This window comes from Callorhinus ursinus, unplaced genomic scaffold, assembly GCF_003265705.2.
Source record: "Callorhinus ursinus isolate GAN/ISIS: 27379988/994484 unplaced genomic scaffold, GSC_fseal_2.0 scaffold68, whole genome shotgun sequence".
NCBI lineage: Eukaryota > Metazoa > Chordata > Mammalia > Carnivora > Otariidae > Callorhinus > Callorhinus ursinus.
The window spans coordinates 2,748,013-2,758,125 of NW_027397130.1; the positions used below are offsets into that span (position 1 = coordinate 2,748,013).

The window sequence follows — 10,113 nt, forward strand, 5'->3', positions numbered from 1 at the left end:
GGGGCCTCCAGCCCTCCTCCTCACCCATCATCACCTCCCGCCCACCCAGCTGGGCTTGGGGCTGCGCCCGGGACCCCAGGCCCCAGGCAGGCTCCGAGGGCCGGTGATGTCCCCTGGGGGCTGCAGGATGAGACTCTGTGGCTGTTTCTGAGCGGAGCTGGCCATTCGTTGGGGCCGTCGCCCTGCTCGGAGCCTTCTGTCCACCCCTCCCTCCTCCGCCCCTACCCTCCTCCAGCTTTCCTGCTGGGACAGCTTGGCTCCCATCCTGGCATTCACCTCCCGGCTTCCTCTTGCCCTCCGTTAGCTGTTCCCCACTGTGCTCCTCAGCGAGCGCGGCTCTCCACCGTTTATTCAGGGACACTGGCTGCCCGTCATGCGAGAATGGACTCCCAGGTCTGGAGAGTGTGAGGTCTGCTCACCTTGGAGAGCTGGTCGAGGGCTGGGCTGGCTGGACGCCCAGACTCAGCAGGACCCCACCTCTGGACCTCCGTTCAGGGGCCCAAGGAGGTGTCCCCGGAGGTTTGTGGGGAGCAGTGGGGCCCCTGGGCGGGGTGTGTGGCTCTGTCCATGCCCTCCCTGTGCTTCTGGCTGGTGCCCCGTGGCACCTGCTTATTTAACAAGCTCGCTTTCTGGATCGGCATGAAGGAGACTACTCCCTTCACTGCTAGACTGGCTTGGAGGACCCCAGAGGGGCTGGGTGGATGCTGACCACGAATGGGGAGCTAGCCTGGCTGGGGAGGGTGGGCAGTGGCTGAATCTGAGCTTTCCTTGGGCTGGCCAGAACCAGCCTGGATTAGCCCTGCTCTTCCTGCTTCCTCTGGCACCTGTGAGGTGAGGGGTGGGTCCCGGGTCCTTAGCCAGCGAGGCGCTGGCCCTGCATTCCCACTGAAGACAGACGAGCGGGTAGGGCTCGGTGGCCTGGGAAAGATGTGTGTGTGGGGGGGCGGGTCTCGGGCAGGTGGCACCAGGCCCAGCAGGCAGGCCTGGCCAGACTCTCCCGTTACTGCAGGCTGTGGCCTCTGGTGGCTTTAGGTGCTAGTTGGGATGCAGGTCACTCCTCCAGGCACACTGTCTGGTAATGTCTCTGCCACCGTCGGTTCTTCTGGATCTGTGGATTTATTTGTAAGGGCTGTGTGTGGGAGGAGAGAGGAGACACCCCAGTGCCCAGCCCACACTTGGGTCATGCTAGGCGGCTAGTTGTGCTGTGAAGAGCTGGGGGACCCGGGGACCTGTGTGTCCCCCAGCCCTGAGAATCTGCCCTGGGGAGGCCTCCTTGGCCTGTCCTGCCTTCCCTCAGTGCCAGCAGACCCGAGCAGGTCCATCCCAAGGAGGACAATGAGAAATGAGGGCTTCAGCATGATCTGTCCTGGGCAGCAAAGGCCTGGATGGGCATCTCCCCATCTTCTCAGAGCCCTTGGCCCCCTGGAGGACAAGGCAGGGATGTGTGGGGGGGGGGGGGGGGGGGTCAGCAGCACTGTCAGCTGATTGGGGCAGGAAGGCAGAGGGGGACAGAGCAAGGGGACCTGAGGGTACACTCCTGCCTTCCCACCCAGAGCCCTCAGTGACGCTGAGGTGGCTCAGCTCCTAACTGTGTGTGTGTGTTGGCGGGGGGTTGCGTCCACGACCCTCCCTTTCCTGGCCCTGGCTGGCCGGGCTGGTCAACCCCTTGGTCCTGTCTGTGGTTGAGCCCTCCCCAACCCCCCTAGAGGGGAGCCCACTGCTGGCTGCCACCCCCTTGCAAGCCCGGTCTCCCCTGCAGCTAATCTGTGAGGGTTTTTTCCTGGAACTTGCTTTGTCATTGTCCCCTGGGTGTTTTAGGCATAAATCTTCCCCTTTGCTTTCTTCTGAGAACTCCGGCAAGTCTGGGCCTCTGACCCAGCCGTGGTCTCCAGAGCACCCAGGCTTGGAACCTCCCCCAAGTGTGTTTCCGGGGTGTGCTGGCTTTCGAGGCTTCCCCTCTTGCCCCAGTGGCTGAGGTCTGCTGGGCGGGGAGGGGGCCGCAGCCGGGCGAGGGGTGTGCGGAGCTGGGCCAGGGGCCGTGTCTGTCCCTCCACTGGCTCCCGGCTCTCGGCCGACCACCCTGGTGGGTGGGGGCAGGGGGCGGGTGTGGCGGTGCTGACTTTGCCCAAAGGCCAGGTCAGTCGAGGGCCCTCCTGGACGCTGGGCAGCGGGAAGAGAACAGATGGCATCTGGGTCCATCGGGGCCGCTGTCCCAGGACCTTCCCTCAGGGGAGCTCAGAGTACCTGCTACCTTCAGAACCATCTATTTTATAGCTGCTTAGATGCTGTGTATGCGCAGATAATGCAGAAGGGACATGTCAAGGCAGATAAGGGACTACCTTTGGCCGTGCTGGGCGGATAAGGGACGGCTAACATGTCACTGCTGGGGCTGTTCCTCCCAACCCCTTGCCCCCACCTGAGGGAGGATGGTGTCCCTCTCGTGCAGCAAAGGGCCTCGGGCAGAGAACTCCCTTTACGTGGGTGCTGCTGTCATCAGAATCCTTCACCAGCGGGACGCTTGGCGACCAGGGGAGGTGTGTGGGGCCGAGCCCGGGTTGCAGACGGATGAAGTCAAGAACCGCCCCGCCCTGTCGACCACTGTGACCCACCTGGGCCCAGGTCCGAGGGAAGGCGGGGGAGAGAGCGTGGATGTCCTCCTGTGCTCCGGCCGCTGAGACCCTCCAGGGGAAGGCTCAGGAAATCTCGTTGGAGGCTGGCCTGTGTCCTACGTGATGTGGCCACAGCACGACAACCTGTTAATTTACAAACGTCTCCATGATCCTCTATCTCAGCCTGCATTGTCCGGGGGACCGCTCTGTTTGGCCAGCACGTGCAGGGGCACCTGCTGTGTGAAAGGCATTGGGAGAAAGACCACAGTCTTTCTAAAGACTGTGGTGTAGACGGGCACCCTTTACACTTTGCAGAGAGCCCCAGACACGGCCCCTGGCCCAGCTGCGCCCCCTCCCCCGGCTGCGGCCCCCTCCCCGCCCAGCAGAGCTCAGCCACTGGGGCAAGAGGGGAAGCCTCGAAAGCCAGCACACCCCGGAAACACACTTGGGGGATGTTCCAAGCCTGCGTGCTCTGGACACCACGGCTGGGGTCAGAGGCCCAGACTACCTGGAGTTCTAAGAAGATCTGAAACCCATAACCCTCCCGGACAGGTTGCTTGGGGTCTGAGAGTAGGTGAGGGAAGGAGTAACCATTGAAGGCACCTGCTTGTGGGCACAGCCATAAAGCCCCCAGCATGCGGAGAGCGTGGTGCATCTTTGCTCTCAGGGATGTTGGTGGCACCCCTTGGTGGGCAGAAAGGCAGGGGGGGTTTTGGTGGCTGGAGAAAGTGCTTTGCCAGATGAGAATCTTTTTTTTTTTTTTTTTTTTTTACCAACCACATCTAAGCTGGTTTCTGTGAAGGATAAGATGATGCTGAGTCATCAAATCCTTATCACCAGGGACTAACAGCTGGCTCGCTGTTCAGGGACCCAGGGTGCTGGAGCTTGTGGGGACCAGGCAGGGACTCTGCCCAGGTGCCCAGCCGTGCTGCAGGAGCCCTACGCACTCAGAGACACAGGGACTGTAAACACTAGAGATGTTCCCTCCCCAAGACAGGTCCCTGAGGAAGAGAGGAGACAGGTCAGGTATGCCGGATGGGTCAGCATCTGCGATGGTTCATGTCAGATGAAGTTTGCAGGAGACAGGACGTGTCTTCCTTTTAAAAAATTTGTATAGGGGCGCCTGGGTGGCTCAGCTGGTTAAGCAACTGCCTTCGGCTCAGGTCATGATCCTGGAGTCCCGGGATCGAGTCCCGCATCGGGCTCCCTGCTCAGCGAGGAGCCTGCTTCTCCCTCTAATCCTCCCCCCTCTCATGTGCTCTCTCTCTCATTCTCGCTCTCTCAAATAAATAAATCTTTAAAAAAATTTGTATAATGAAAGTTTTCATAATCCCTGAAAAATAGAATACAGAATACAAGCTCCTGTGTGCATCACCCTGATCTGACAGTTACTGAGAGTCGTCACGTTTATTTATTGTTTCCTTGCTCTTTGCTGTTCCCTTGGGCTGAAGTATCCTCAAACCCATAGCAGACATTTTGCGGTTTTGCTCCCGTAAACGTCCAGGTGCAACTCTCCCAAGTACGGGAAATTTTGTGACACAATTACAGCTCTGATAACACAGTATCAAAATCAGCAGGAATTCCTACGTATGGGCTAATGCCCTGTCCGTAACTGAATTCTCTGATGGTCTCAGGAATACCTTTTTGCAGCTGGTTTGTTTAAATTGGGTTCCCAACAAGGTCCACACATCAAATCAAGTTTGATTGCTGGGCCATTTAAATCTCTCTGGATCTAGATCAGGCATCACCCCCACCCCAATTTTCCTCCTGCCGTGACTTGTAGGAGCCAGATCAGCTGTCCTGCCCAGCGTCTGCACGTTCTCCATCTGATTGATCTGATCACCTCCTGTGGCGTCACTTTGTTCCCATCTCTCCTGGAAACAGAAGTTTAGCTGTGGAAGCTTGATCCCGTGCAGGCTCATCTTTCTGCTGGAACCCTTCATGGGCGGGTGTGTGTCTCACCCGGAGCTCACCTGTGATGCTGGGGCCACTCAGCTGGTTTGCTGGGCATGCCCCAGCTCCTTGATAACATCTTTCATCGATGGTCTCATCCACCCACGACCGTTTCAAGAAATAATTATGTCACGAGAGCTTGCAAAATGGTGATTTCCGAATGGCATCATCCTTCTGCAGTGAGGAGCTGAAACCCTCCTGTGAATCAAACCAAACCATCCCTATCAACTGGACTTACAGATTACCCTGGAATCCAGCTCAAAAAGAGACATCCTTAATTCATTTCTTTTCACAAACACTTTTCAAAGTAGAGTTGGGAGCCTATTACGTCCAGTGGGTTTCCCTGAAATTTTGTTTTGTTTTCTCTTTTTCTACATATTTATCTATTTTATGTATTCAGTGTGTTTTTATCAATTGCCTTCAGTATTCTTTTTAGGCTTGATTTGTCCCTCGTTGGCCAGGGATTTCTGATTTCCCCCCACTCAGAGGTGGCAGGCCAGGGTTGCCTGTCACATCAGGAACAGGAGGCAGGGTGACTCCCTCGGGCAGCGGGTGACGGGCACGCCAGCCTTGCAGAGGCCTCATCGGGGAAAATCTCTTTATTTATTTATTTTCCTGTCTCGTTTGAAGTGCCTGGGTTGGGCCCTCTGATCTAGCCATATCTAAGCAGAATCCGATTAGAGGGCAGGGGGTTCTGATAGTCACGGAGCCCTGCTGGGAAGAGGGAAAGAAATCCCTCGCCTGAAAACTCCAGAACCAGAACAAAAAGGTCGCCTGGCTTTGTAGTCTCTGAGAGGGCCACCAGATGGCGCTGTCCAGCCACCGATCTGCTGGCCTCCTGCTCCCCCACTTTGAACCCACTTGGTTCCACTGCCGGCTGCTTCCAGCCAGGCCCTGGGGGCCAAGGGAGGACAGAGTTCCCTGTGCCCCACAGGGTGCGTGGATGTGGGTTTGCTGGTGCTGTCCCCAACCCCAGCACGCTGGGCTCCACCCTGCTGATCGGGACTCGGGGGTGGGCTCGTGTCTACCTGCTCCTACGAGGAAAACCGATGTCTGTTGGTTAGCCAGCTGGGGCTGGGGGGCAGGTGGGTGTCGCCGGAGTGAGGTGGCCCGTTGGTTGTGGGTTCCAGCTTCCTGCCCCTGGCCGGAATGGGGGGTGGTCCAGTGTGGGGGAGGGCAGGAAGGGGCTCCCTGCCTCGAGGGTGCCTGGTGAATGGCGGGTTACCAGGAAGGCATCCTCCATCAGGCAAAAGGAAGCTCTTCCTGGGGTCCGGCGCGAGGGTCTTGAGGGATGGAAGGTAGGGCAAGGTCCCCAGCGGCCACTTGCCCCTGGGGCGGGAGAGGGGTGCAGGAGCAGCTGGGGGCGCCTGTGTTCCAGCCCCTGACTGCCTTCTCTCCTGGGTGCCGTCCTGGGGGCTGCTCCGGGCAGGATGGGGAGTGGGGGGTCCGTGGGACCAGACAGAGGGACTGACCGCCTGCTGGGCTGCCGTCCACAGCCTGGTAGGCCCCCATGCCCTGCCTCACCCCCGCACCAAGTAGAGCTCATGCACCCCACATTTCTTCTATGGCCGAGTGGTCGTGTCACATTGTGAGGGGATCCAGGGAGGACGTGGGGGCCCTGGGGGGTTTCATGAGCAAAGGGCCCAAGGCAGGGGGAGGGGCTGAGGCCCCATCTCATGACCTCTTGGGTGCCCGCGAAGCCCCGCGCCCAAGGTGGGCTTCCAAAGGCAGACCTGGCCCTCTTAGCACTAGGTTCCTCGGGAGCAAATGGCTGGGAAATTTGGGGTTGCCAGCATGGGGGCCTGGCAGCTGGGCCTCAGAGGCAGAACTGGGACTTCCGATGCCCCTCCGCCCTCACCAGTCTGCCCCTGGGGTCCTGGAGGGAGATTCCTCTTCTTCCTTCTCAGGGAGGGGGAGGCTCTGGCGAGCTCCCAGGGACCCTGGAGGACCTGCCAGCCGGTGGGGGGCGGCAAGCAAAGTGGTCAAGGGAGGCCTGGACAAGGGGCCGGTCAAGGCCTTTTCAGCAGGGTGCCAGGCCTTGTGGGGAGGAGGGGGGTGTGGCTGCTACCTCCTCCAGGGGCGAGGCCCGCATCTGCCACCCCCTAGTCATGGGGCCGCCATTGTGGAGGTGGCCCTGCCTGGCTGGGTTCCTGCCGTCCCCTTCCCCTCGGGGGTGCCAGATGGGGTCGGTCTGAGGCAGCCAGGTCCGGGCTCTGGCTCCCGGCCCATCCCCTCCCGAGGGCCCTGGGGGAGCCAGGAGGAGGGCCAAGCAGGCCGGCAGATGGTGGGCCGGGAGGAGGGGCTGCCTGGGCAGATGGGTCGACTGTCAGGACAGATGGTGGGCCGGGCAGGGGTCCGGAGCCCGCCCCATCTGCTCCAAGCTCCTGGTGGGGCTTTTCTCGTCCACCTGGGGCTGAATTGGGAGGAGGCCCAGGCCTGCTCGTCTTCTGCTGGGTCCCTTCTGACCCAGGGCTCAGGGCTGGGTGTCCCTGCCTAGGGCTGCTCTGGGGTCTTGTAGCCCCCTTCCCGCAGCCGGCACCGGGCCGGTGGTCACAGAGCTGGAGGGATTCCCGAGAGTCCGGGGGTGCCCGGGTAAAGCGTGTGGTACTAGGTGATGCCAAGGGGCTCCCGGGACAGGCAGATGATAAGTGCTCCCTTGTCATCAGCAGTCAGCCTGCTACAGCAGATGAGGGGGTCATGGACAAGGGTCAGTAGCCGAGGGAGGGTCACCCCGGTGGGGGGCCAGGGCTGCTTCCCATAGGACGGGATGACTGAGCCCATGCAGGCTTCAGGGCAGGACGAGGGCGGTGGGTAGGCAGAGGGAGGCCAGGGCAGGAGGCCGGGGGGCGGTCAGCTCCACTGCGGTGGGTGTGAAGACTCTGGGCATCCAGGGGAGGCTGTGGGGTCACCTCCCATGACGACGTCAGTCCTCAGACCCCTGTGCAGGGTGCCACGGCTGTGTCCTGGGCCCAAGGGGGTTGGGAGAATTGATCATATTGTGTTCTTACATTGATAATGATGCTCGAAAAATATCTTTTTCTTTTTTTGACCAATTACAAAGCAAAACCTTTGCTGCGCCGAGTGCGACGCACAGCTGTTTTCACAGAGCTTGGCTTCGGGCTGAGTGTTGGGGTTTTCCTATTGCCGGGAGCAGCTCCGGCGAGGGAGGCCGGTCCCCCTGCTCCAGGAGGGAGGGAAGGGACCGGGCGGGGGCGTGGGGGAGACAGGTTGGAGGAGGGGGCGTGACAGGGTCCAGGTTGCCTTCCAGAAGGTTCCCTGGATGCCGGGCAGAGTGTGGTCCTGGCGTCTGCGCCAGTGAGGGCTCAGGGCTTGGGCAGGACCCCCTGCCCACCCTGCCCGTGGCTGTAGGGAGCTCACCTTGCCCACTTCCTGCCACCCTCCTTCCTGGTTCCTCCCCAAATTCAGCTCTCCCGGAGCCAGACGGCGGGGTCCAATCCCCCTCCATACCTGCCCAGCGTCGCTCAGCCTCTCTGGGCTTTGATTCCTTCAGATGTAAAAGGCGGACAGTCACATCTGTACTTGGTGGCGTCGCTGTGACGATGCACTGACGATGGCTTACCCCCGCCCCCTCCGCCCTGCACACAGTTGGTGCCCGCTCCTATAATCACTACGTTGTGGTCTTCGTTTTCTCTTGTCGGGGTGGAACCCGCTTACGTTAGAGAAACCATGTTCAAGTCAGTGCCGTTTAGTGCCTCACAGTGTCTGCCACCATCACCGCTGTCTACTTCTAGAACATTGTCAGCAGCCCAGGGGAAGCCCCAGCCTCTTCAGCAGCCACCCCCGGCAGCCCCCAACCTACCGTCTGCCTCTGGAGTTGCCTGGTGCCATCCTCGGGGCACCGTGTGCTCAGGGTCCATCTGTGTTGCAGGAGGGGCCAGAGTCCGTTCCTTTGCGCGGCCGAGGGATATTCCATGGTGTGGCTAGACCACATCCCGCATCGCCTTTCGTGCATCGATGTCTATCTGGACTGCTTCTACCTTTCGGCTCTTGTTGGGAATGGTGCTGTGAACATGTGTGTACAGATTTTTATTTGAACACCTGTTGCATTTTTCTTTATGTGGAACCCTTCACAGATGTGGGTGGTGTCCTGGCACAGGGGCCACGCTAAGCATCTCCGTATGGTTTCAATTTTAGCTTAGGTGCAAGCGTTCTGGTGCATGTCTTAACCTTTATTATCTGGATCCCTCTTTATGGTCCATGGATGATGATGAAACTTTTTGTTGAAATCCTAGTAGTGCCAGGCTCCTTCTCGTCATGAGGCTGACTCCGTGCTGCCTCGCGCTGCACGTGGGGGATCCTGAGGCACGCAGAGACTCAGCCCCTTCCTGTGGTCTTCTGTTCTTCCCGTGCGTGGGCTGTCTCTGGGCCATTTCCTCCGGGCTTGCCCCTGCCCGCATGTCGTGGGGCCCCTCATCTGGTATAGTGGCTCTGGGTATGGGGGACCCTGGCTCTCGTGCCTTCCTCCTCCCCCTCCCCATCCTGTCTGCTCCTCGTCTACTCTGCCGGGCTTCCCCTCCCTCCTCCTGCCTGGGATCACCCGGGACCCCCATGGGCATCCCTGGTTCTGCATGTGTCTCCTTGGGCTGCAGATGTGGCTCACTTCTGCTTGAGACCTTTGGCCTCCTGAGCAGACACAGAGCCTGAGCCTTGCTTCCCTGGCCTGGAGGGGCCCCAGTGAGTCTGGGAGCCAGGAGGGAGGAGCTCTTGTTCTCCGGGGAGGAGCTCCCTTGTGCCCAGAGAACTTTGCAGAGCTCTCCACTTAGGGACAGTGTCAAGTGGCCTGCCTGAGGCCACATAGCTGGTACTCGTGTCTGAGATTGGAAGGACTTGTGTCCAGGAATGGAAGCTCGAGGGGCTTCCACCCCTGCCCTGGTGGACATGGCTCCAGATTCCTGGATGGCAGGGGCGGGGGCTGCCTCTCTCCAGCAAGGGTGGGACTGGACCCTAAGCAGGCCCCCTGCACACCTCTCGCAGGTTCTGAGTCTTAGGCAGAGGGCCACTTGGACAGGAAGGCGGGCTGACTTGTCCTTGCAGTGACCCGGCCCTGCCTTTGTGAGCCCGATTCCTCAGCTCCTCCGCCTGCCCTGGGCCTCCTACGTCCTCTGAGCCATGCCCCCTTGACTTCCACCCCCCCCAGTGCTGCAGCAGCGGCCCGGGCCCCTGAGGACACCCGGCCCCCTGGGGACCTCCTTCCTTTGGTGCTGTCTACCTGCACGGCTGCCCCTGTGAGGCCCCACGGTTCTCTTGGGCCACACGGAGCCCAGACTAAGGTGGAGAGAGCAGGGCCCTGGTGGGGGCAGAAGAGCTTCTCTGGCTGCCGCCTGGGGTGGAGACGTCCGTGGCTGGACACTGGTGTCCTCTGCTGGGCCCTTTCCCGCCAGTCCTGCTTAACCTGCTATCGATCGCGGACCAGGCCCTTCCCTTCTATCTCATTTTCGTGGCTAATGGCTTTGGCTGCCATTGATCTGCAGCAAAGGAGCCTCTTGATCAGGCACCTCCTTACTGCACCCTGCGGCCGGGTCTGAGACTT

The 10,113-nt window shown here is 60.2% G+C and overlaps 1 non-coding gene across 1 annotated transcript; it reads right to left on the reverse strand.

The window, feature by feature from the left end:
• Window positions 1-8,634: 8,634 nt before the first annotated feature.
• LOC112814479 (U6 spliceosomal RNA) lies at window positions 8,635-8,742 on the reverse strand. The gene has a single exon (XR_003205788.1). It is a non-coding gene; the product is annotated as a U6 spliceosomal RNA (small nuclear RNA).
• Window positions 8,743-10,113: the final 1,371 nt, after the last annotated feature.